This window comes from Myotis davidii, unplaced genomic scaffold (assembly GCF_000327345.1).
Source record: "Myotis davidii unplaced genomic scaffold, ASM32734v1 scaffold129, whole genome shotgun sequence".
Taxonomy (NCBI): Eukaryota; Metazoa; Chordata; class Mammalia; order Chiroptera; family Vespertilionidae; genus Myotis; species Myotis davidii.
Genome location: NW_006383019.1, coordinates 91050 through 98095, shown reverse-complemented (window position 1 = coordinate 98095; position 7046 = coordinate 91050). Strand labels below are relative to the sequence as shown.

The 7046-nt window shown below is 45.4% G+C and overlaps 1 pseudogene; it reads left to right on the top strand.

Annotated features, from left to right (window-relative positions):
- Positions 1–2027: 2027 nt before the first annotated feature.
- Positions 2028–5403, top strand: LOC102772764 (annotated as a pseudogene).
- The last annotated feature ends 1643 nt before the right edge of the window (positions 5404–7046 follow it).

Sequence of the window (7046 nt, the reverse complement as noted above, 5' to 3'; positions counted from 1 at the left end):
ATATATATATATATATATTTATTCTGATGCTTACAAAGTTAATACACAGATTTAAAGTAATTATAGGCAGAATTTCAATGGAGTATTATCTTTGAACCTAGATAAAATTATCTTAAAAATATATTAGAAAAGGAAATGTCCAAAAATAGCAAAAACAGAAATATTAAAGAGGAGAGATGTGCCCTGGCCAGTGTGGCTCAGTTGGCTGGGCACTGTCCTATGCACTGGGAGGTCACCAGTTTGATTCCTGGTCAGGGTACATGCCTGGGTTGCAGGCTAGATCCCCAGTGGGGAGCACACAGGAAGCAGCCAATCAGTGTTGCACTCTCACATCGATGTTTCTCTCTCTCTCCCCTATTCCTCTCTCCCTAAAAATCAATGAAAATATTTATTTATTTAAAATATATTTTATTGATTTTTTACAGAGAGGAAGGGAGAGAGATAGAGAGTCAGAAACATCGATGAGAGAGAAACATCGATCAGCTGCCTCCTGCACATCTCCCCCTGGGGATGTGCCCACAACCCAGGTACATGCCCTTGACTGGAATCGAACCTGGGACCTTTCAGTCCGCAGGCCGACGCTCTATCCACTGAGCCAAACCGGTTTCGGCTGAAAATATTTTTTTAAAAGGACAGAGATGTGAGACTTGCGAGAGATGTGAGACCTGCCTTTCTATATATATTAAAACATAAAGCCCTTGCAATCAAAACAGTAAGATAAAGGCATAGAAATAAACAGATGTTGAACAGAAGAGAAAATACAGAAACAGACCCAAATTACCTGAGAAGTGTATGGTAACCATGGCATTTTAATTCACTGAAGAAAGTCTTTAATAAATGGTTTCAGAAGGGTTGGTCAGGAAATTGGAAGAAATCAGAGTTTCTACCTTATACCAAATACAAAAGTGATTCTAAATGAATTATAGATTTGCCTGTAAAAACCAAAACAAGTAAAATATTATTGACCTTGGCCAGGTAGCTCAGTTTGTTAGAGAGTTGGCCCGATACGCCAAAGTTGCAGGTTTAATCTCTGGTCAGGGTACATCCAAGAAGCAACCAATTAATCCATCAGCAAGTGGAATAATAAATTGATGTTTCTCCCTCCTCCTCCTCTCCCTCTTCCTCCTCCTCCTCTTCTTCCTTCCTCTTCCTCCTCCTCTCCCTTCCCTTCATCCCCCTCTCCCTTCTCCTCCAAATCAATAAGTAGCTCTGGCCAGTGTTGCTCAGTGGTTAGACATTGGCCTGAGGACTAAAGAATTGCAGGTTCAATTCAAAGTCAAGGGCATGTACCTGGGTTTCAAGTTTGATCCCAGGCCCATCAGGAGGCAACCAATCAATGTGTCTCTCTCACATTGATGTTTCTCTCTCTTTCTTTTTCTCCCTCACTCCCTCCCTTCAACTCTCTCTAAAAAAAAATCAATGGGAAAAATATCCTCCAGTGAGAATTAACAAACATAAATAAATAAATAGAATCAATAAACATTTAAAAATACATATCACTAAGAAATCTGGGAAACTAAAAGCATATGTACTTTGGAGTGGGGCAGACCTTACCAAGCCAGGCTAGAAACCCATAGGATATAAAGAAAGAGACAAGCCCTAACCGGTTTGGCTCAGTGGATAGAGCGTCGGCCTGCAGACTGAAAGGTCCCAGGTTCGATTCCAGTCAAGGGCATGTACCTTGGTTGCGGGCTCATCCCCCGTAGGAGATGTGTAGGAGGCAGCTGATCGATGTTTCTCTCTCATCGATGATTCTTACTCTCTATCCCTCTCCCTTCCTCTCTATAAAGAATCAATAAAAAATATTTTTTAAAAAAGAGACAAATATGTCACAAGTTTTCTAAGTGTTGCAACAGATATTATAGATGTAATATCCCTAATACTGTATATAAAGATTGATAAGAAAACATCCCCAAAGAAAAATGGATTAAGGTTGAAAATTCACAAAAGAGGAAATCCAAATGGCCAATAAGTATCAAGAACTATTTAACTTCTGTAGCAACCAGGGCATGCAAATTAAAGCAAAAATGAAGGTGGTGACAGCACTAGAGCGGGAGAGGTGTCCTGAGGACCTCGGCAGTGAGGAAACGGAAGACTGCAGAAGTCTCCCCCCTCCCTCTCTCTCTTCACACACACACGCTCACTCAGTGTGAAAATAAACCACACTGCTAATTAAAGGAACACAAATTAAATGAAAATGCCATTTTCACTCATCTAATTTGCAGGCTTCTATAAAAATAATTCTTCAGGTGAGGGAATGGACACGTATATGCTATACTAATGGAGGAAACATAAGATGGTGAATCTTCTAGAAATCATTGTGCCAAAAAGAATGAAAAGCACATATCCCTTGACTCTGCAATTCTGCATGCACGCATTTATTCTCAGTACAAAGGTGCACAGACAGATGTTTGATGGCAGCACCCACCGGGGAAAACGGAATCAAAAGGCCGGACCAAGAATCTCCTGATTTTGATTTTTCAATAATACATCTGTCCTAAGTGCTCACACACACATTATAAAGCATACACAAAAAATAAAATGTTAAAGGACAAACAGAAACTCTAACAGTTTCTTCCCACGTATCAGTGGATCATCTTGAGCATCTCCTGGAAGAAGCACATCTTACCTGGGGACCCCAGGCGAGCTGGTCAGCGAGGAAAAGCAGCGAGGTTAGCTGGTGCAGAGAGCAGGTGATGTCAGTGAATTCTGTGAACAGTGAAGCAGTTAAACCTTACAGAGACAGGCTGAGCAGGATGCAGTGTTTATTTTCTCTGACCACACGAAGTTGGCGAATGAAAACATAGCTTGGTCGGTGTTAAGTCTTGGTCAAGGCCGACTCTTCTCACTCTTCCTCCCATGCTGGGCTCCCGTCCCAAGCTGATATTCTTAAAAGGAAAATCCACATGGAAGTGAAGTCAACAGTAATTAGAAGCTGAAGGCACCTGGTCTAATTAGGTGAGCCTTGGAGCAAGGTCTGAGGAGTTTGGAAGAGGCAAGAGGTACGGGAAAGAATCCTAGTATCTTTAAAGAGTTCACCAGAGCCTACGAGCTCAGAATTCAGTTTTATTTCTCCTGCTGCTTTGGGAAACCCCAGGAAACAAGCGTGCGCTCCGGGAACCCACACGCAGCCTGAGCTGGAGCGACTGCAGCCCCTGCTGCCTAGGCCGCTATTCCTGCCCGAGAGGGACAGAGACCAGGAGGTGCAGGGGATGACAGATCCTCCGTGAGCTCGTCATCAGCCACAGAAGCAAGCACTGGTCCCAGTGCCGTGCGCTTTAGCGAAGTGGAGGTGATTTCAGGAAAGGCTCTGAGAGTCCCAGGGCGGGATTTCCACTAACGACAGCTAGTGGAATGCGACCTTGGGAAGTTCTTGCAGCTTCAGAATCGTTCCCTCCCTTTATGAAATCAGAAAATAGAAACAAAGTTGTAGCAAACCCCCTTACATCCCTGGAGAGGGCATGGCAGGAATAGGAAGTGAGGCAGGTCCTGGCCGAGGGACCAAAAGGAAGGGAAGGTGCTCTGTGAGGGTGGCCACTGGCCGAGCGCTCTCCAGCTGAGAGCTCGCTCCAAACGTGCCAGGCTGCTATGGATGGCGTCTGATTCCAAGTCCTCCTGGCTGGTACCAACCCCTGGCTTCCCCTGAAACAAGTGGGAAAATACCAACCTCTAAGGATGGCCAAGGAGGCTCAAGCTAGGGCAGGCTCCACTCAGGGGCCCATTAGCTGTTCCAGCTTCTGCTAGCAGCCTCACTGCCAAGGACACTTTGAACAGACTCGCTTAGAAAGTCACTGGAAATTCAACAAGTGGCTGGATAAAAGTTTAACACACCAGGCACAACAGAATTCCTCTCCATCAGCAATACCAACTGCAAATTGTAAGAGAAGATTACATTCATAAAAGCAACAAGGAAAAGCTAGCCAGAAATAAAGCCAACACACAATGCGCCATTTAAACTGCTTCTACAGGGAACATAGCATGAAACTTACCTGAAGAGCATAAAAGAACAAATCAAAGTCGTGAGACATGCCGCTTTCCTAGATGATAAAGTTCAGTTTCATAAAAAACCTATTCTCAGCCCTGCGCTCGTAGCTCATTGGTTAGAGAGTCGTCCCGAAACATAAGGTTGTGGGTTCAATCCCCAGTCAGGGCACATACAAGAATCAACCGATGAATGCATAAATAAGTAGAACAAGTCAACATTTCTCTCTCAAATCAATAAATAAAAATAAAGAAGTCTAGCCTTGGCCAGGTAGCTCAGTTGGTTGGAAGGTTGTCCCATACACCAAAAGGTTGAAGGCTCAATTCCCAGTTAAGGCACATACCTAGGTTGTGGGTTTGGTGTCCGGTCACCGCACATATGGCAGACAACCGATCCATATTTCTCTCACATTGGTGTTTCCCTTTCTCTCTCTCAAAAACATATCCTCAGGGGAGTACTGGAAATAAAAAGTCTATTCTTGCCTGGTGTGGCTCAATGGTTGAGCATCAACCCATGAACCAGGATTGCAAGTTAGATCCCCAGTAGGGGGCGTGCAGGAAGCACCAATCAATGATTCTCTCTCATTGATGTTTTACTAATATTTTTTAACTGGCAGATTCAGATTAAAAACAGCCCCAAAGAAAAATGGGAAAAGGATATGATCAAGCAACTGACAGACAGGAAATTAAAATGGCCAATAGGCATTAAAAAATGCTCAATCTCACAGGTAATCTGGAAAATAGATACTTAAAAAATGAAACGTTTTGCCCAACAGACTGGTCACAGTTAAAAAGACTAATAGCCCAGGCGGCTGCCGAAGATGGCGGAGGGCAGGGCCTGGTGCTTGATGGCCGAAGCCATCTCCTGGGCCGCCTGGCGGCCATCGTGGCCAAGCAGGTCCTGCTGGGCCGCAAGGTAGTGGTTGTGCTCTGTGCGGGCATCACATTTCTGGCAATTTCTACAGAAACAAGTTGAAGTTCCTGGCCTTCCTCTGCAAACAGATAAACACCAGCCCATCCCGTGGCCCTTAGCACTCCCGAGCCCCAGCCGCATCTTCTGGAGGCCGAGCGAGGCCCGCGGCCCCCCAGCCAGCGGCCAGGCCGCCTTGGACGCCTCCAGGTGTCTGACAGGGTCCCGCTGCCCTATGACGAGGACAGCGAATGGGGTCCCCGCCGCCCTCAAGGTGTGCGTCTGAAGCCTCCCGGGGAGCCTGGCTACGAGGGGGGCTGGGATACCAGGCGGACAGCCCCTCTGGAGGAGAGGAGGAAGGAAAAGGCCATGGTCCATCACCGCAAGAGAAAGCGGCTCGTGAGGCTACGGAACAAGCCGAAAAGAACGCGGAGAAGAAAACTGAAAAATTCACAGCGGTCCTCAAGGCCCATGGACTCCTGGTCTGCGCCCAATAACACTGACTATTATTCCTCACGCCTGGCCTGGCCTGCCCTTCCTCCATCGCCCCCCCACCCTAGGATGTGGGGAAGCCCAGGGGCTGTTCCGGGGCCACAGGCACCCTGCCTTGGGCCTTAGGAGGCTGGGGACACGGACGGGGCCTTAGTCACTGCTGTGTAAAGAAAGGCCTTTTAAAAGCTTTATATAGTTGGGCGTGATTTGCCTGTGACCTACTCAGAGTTTTCGGGAATGAGCACCTGGAACAGCTAGTTCCCTTTCAGCATTTACAAGCTGGAAAACTCTAAACTTCCCACACGATACTAGACTGCAGCTGTTAGGATGCAGCAACTGCTGGGGGCAGGATGGACCTGATATTGCACAGAGGGATTTACAGATGCGCAGACAGGACGGCAGCCACAGCGTCTCAGGCATCGCACTTGCACCGTCCTGTACCTTGTGATCGGAAAATGAATAAATTAATTTTTGAAGAAAAAAAAAGACTAATAACATCAGGTGATAGTGAGGGCACTCTGCTATGTGCAGGGCAGATGGATATTTTAGAGGCTAGCATATACCTCAAGGGCAACTTAGCAATATTTTTAATATTTAAAATATGCATATCTTCAATCCAATAATATCACTTCTATATCCTCAAAGAATACACGTGTAAAGAGGCATGTAAAATAATGTTCATCATTAACACTCATTGTAAAGCAAAAACTAGAAACCCCAATTTCCATTAAAAAAAAGGTTAAATGAATTATACCCATACTATGCAATTCTATGTAACAGCTAATAATGAGGATATATCTACTGAGGTTTCTAAACAAAAATGCAAGTTGTGAGAACAAAAGGTGTAAAGTGATGTCATTTATGTTTTTAAAAGATACACAAAATTGCTCTGGCTGGAGTGGCTCAGCTGGTTGAGCATCGATCCATGAACTAGGGGGTCACAGCTCAATCCCAGTGAGGGCACATGCCCAGGGCTTCAGGCTTGATCTGATCCCCAGCAGGAGGCGGATATTTCTATCTCTCTCTCCCTCTCCCTTCCTCTCTCTGAAATCAATAAAAACATATATTTTTTTTAATTTTTAAAGATAGATAAAATTTGTATTTTTACATAATATTGCAATTAACAAGGTAGGTATGATATACCAGAGGGAACATTCACTGTATAATATACTCATGTTTTACCTGTATAACTTATCAACTCCTTTCACCTTAATCAGAACAAGGTGTCTGTCAACAGGCTGTCAATGACTTGGCAGAGATGGTGACCACACAGAACCCCAGTCCATGTGTACAACTGTCCCCCCTTATCTGCAGGAGAGATGATTAATAGCCCAGTGGATGCCTGAAACTGTGGAGAACACCAAACCTTTTCCTGTACATACACATCTATGATAAAGGTTAATTTACAAATCAGGCACAGTAAGAGATTAACAATAACCAATAATAAAGCAGAAAATTATAACAATACTAGAGGCCTGGTGCACAAATTTGTGCACACTCGGGGGAAGGGGGGTTCCCTCAGCCTGGCCTGTGCCCTCTTGAAGTCTGGGACCCCTTGGGAGATAAAGCCCTGCTGGCTTAGGCCTGCTCCTGGGTGGCAGAGGGCCGGACCAATCCCTAGGGGCAGCCCCTGATCGGGCTCAGCGCAGGGCTGATTGGGGGG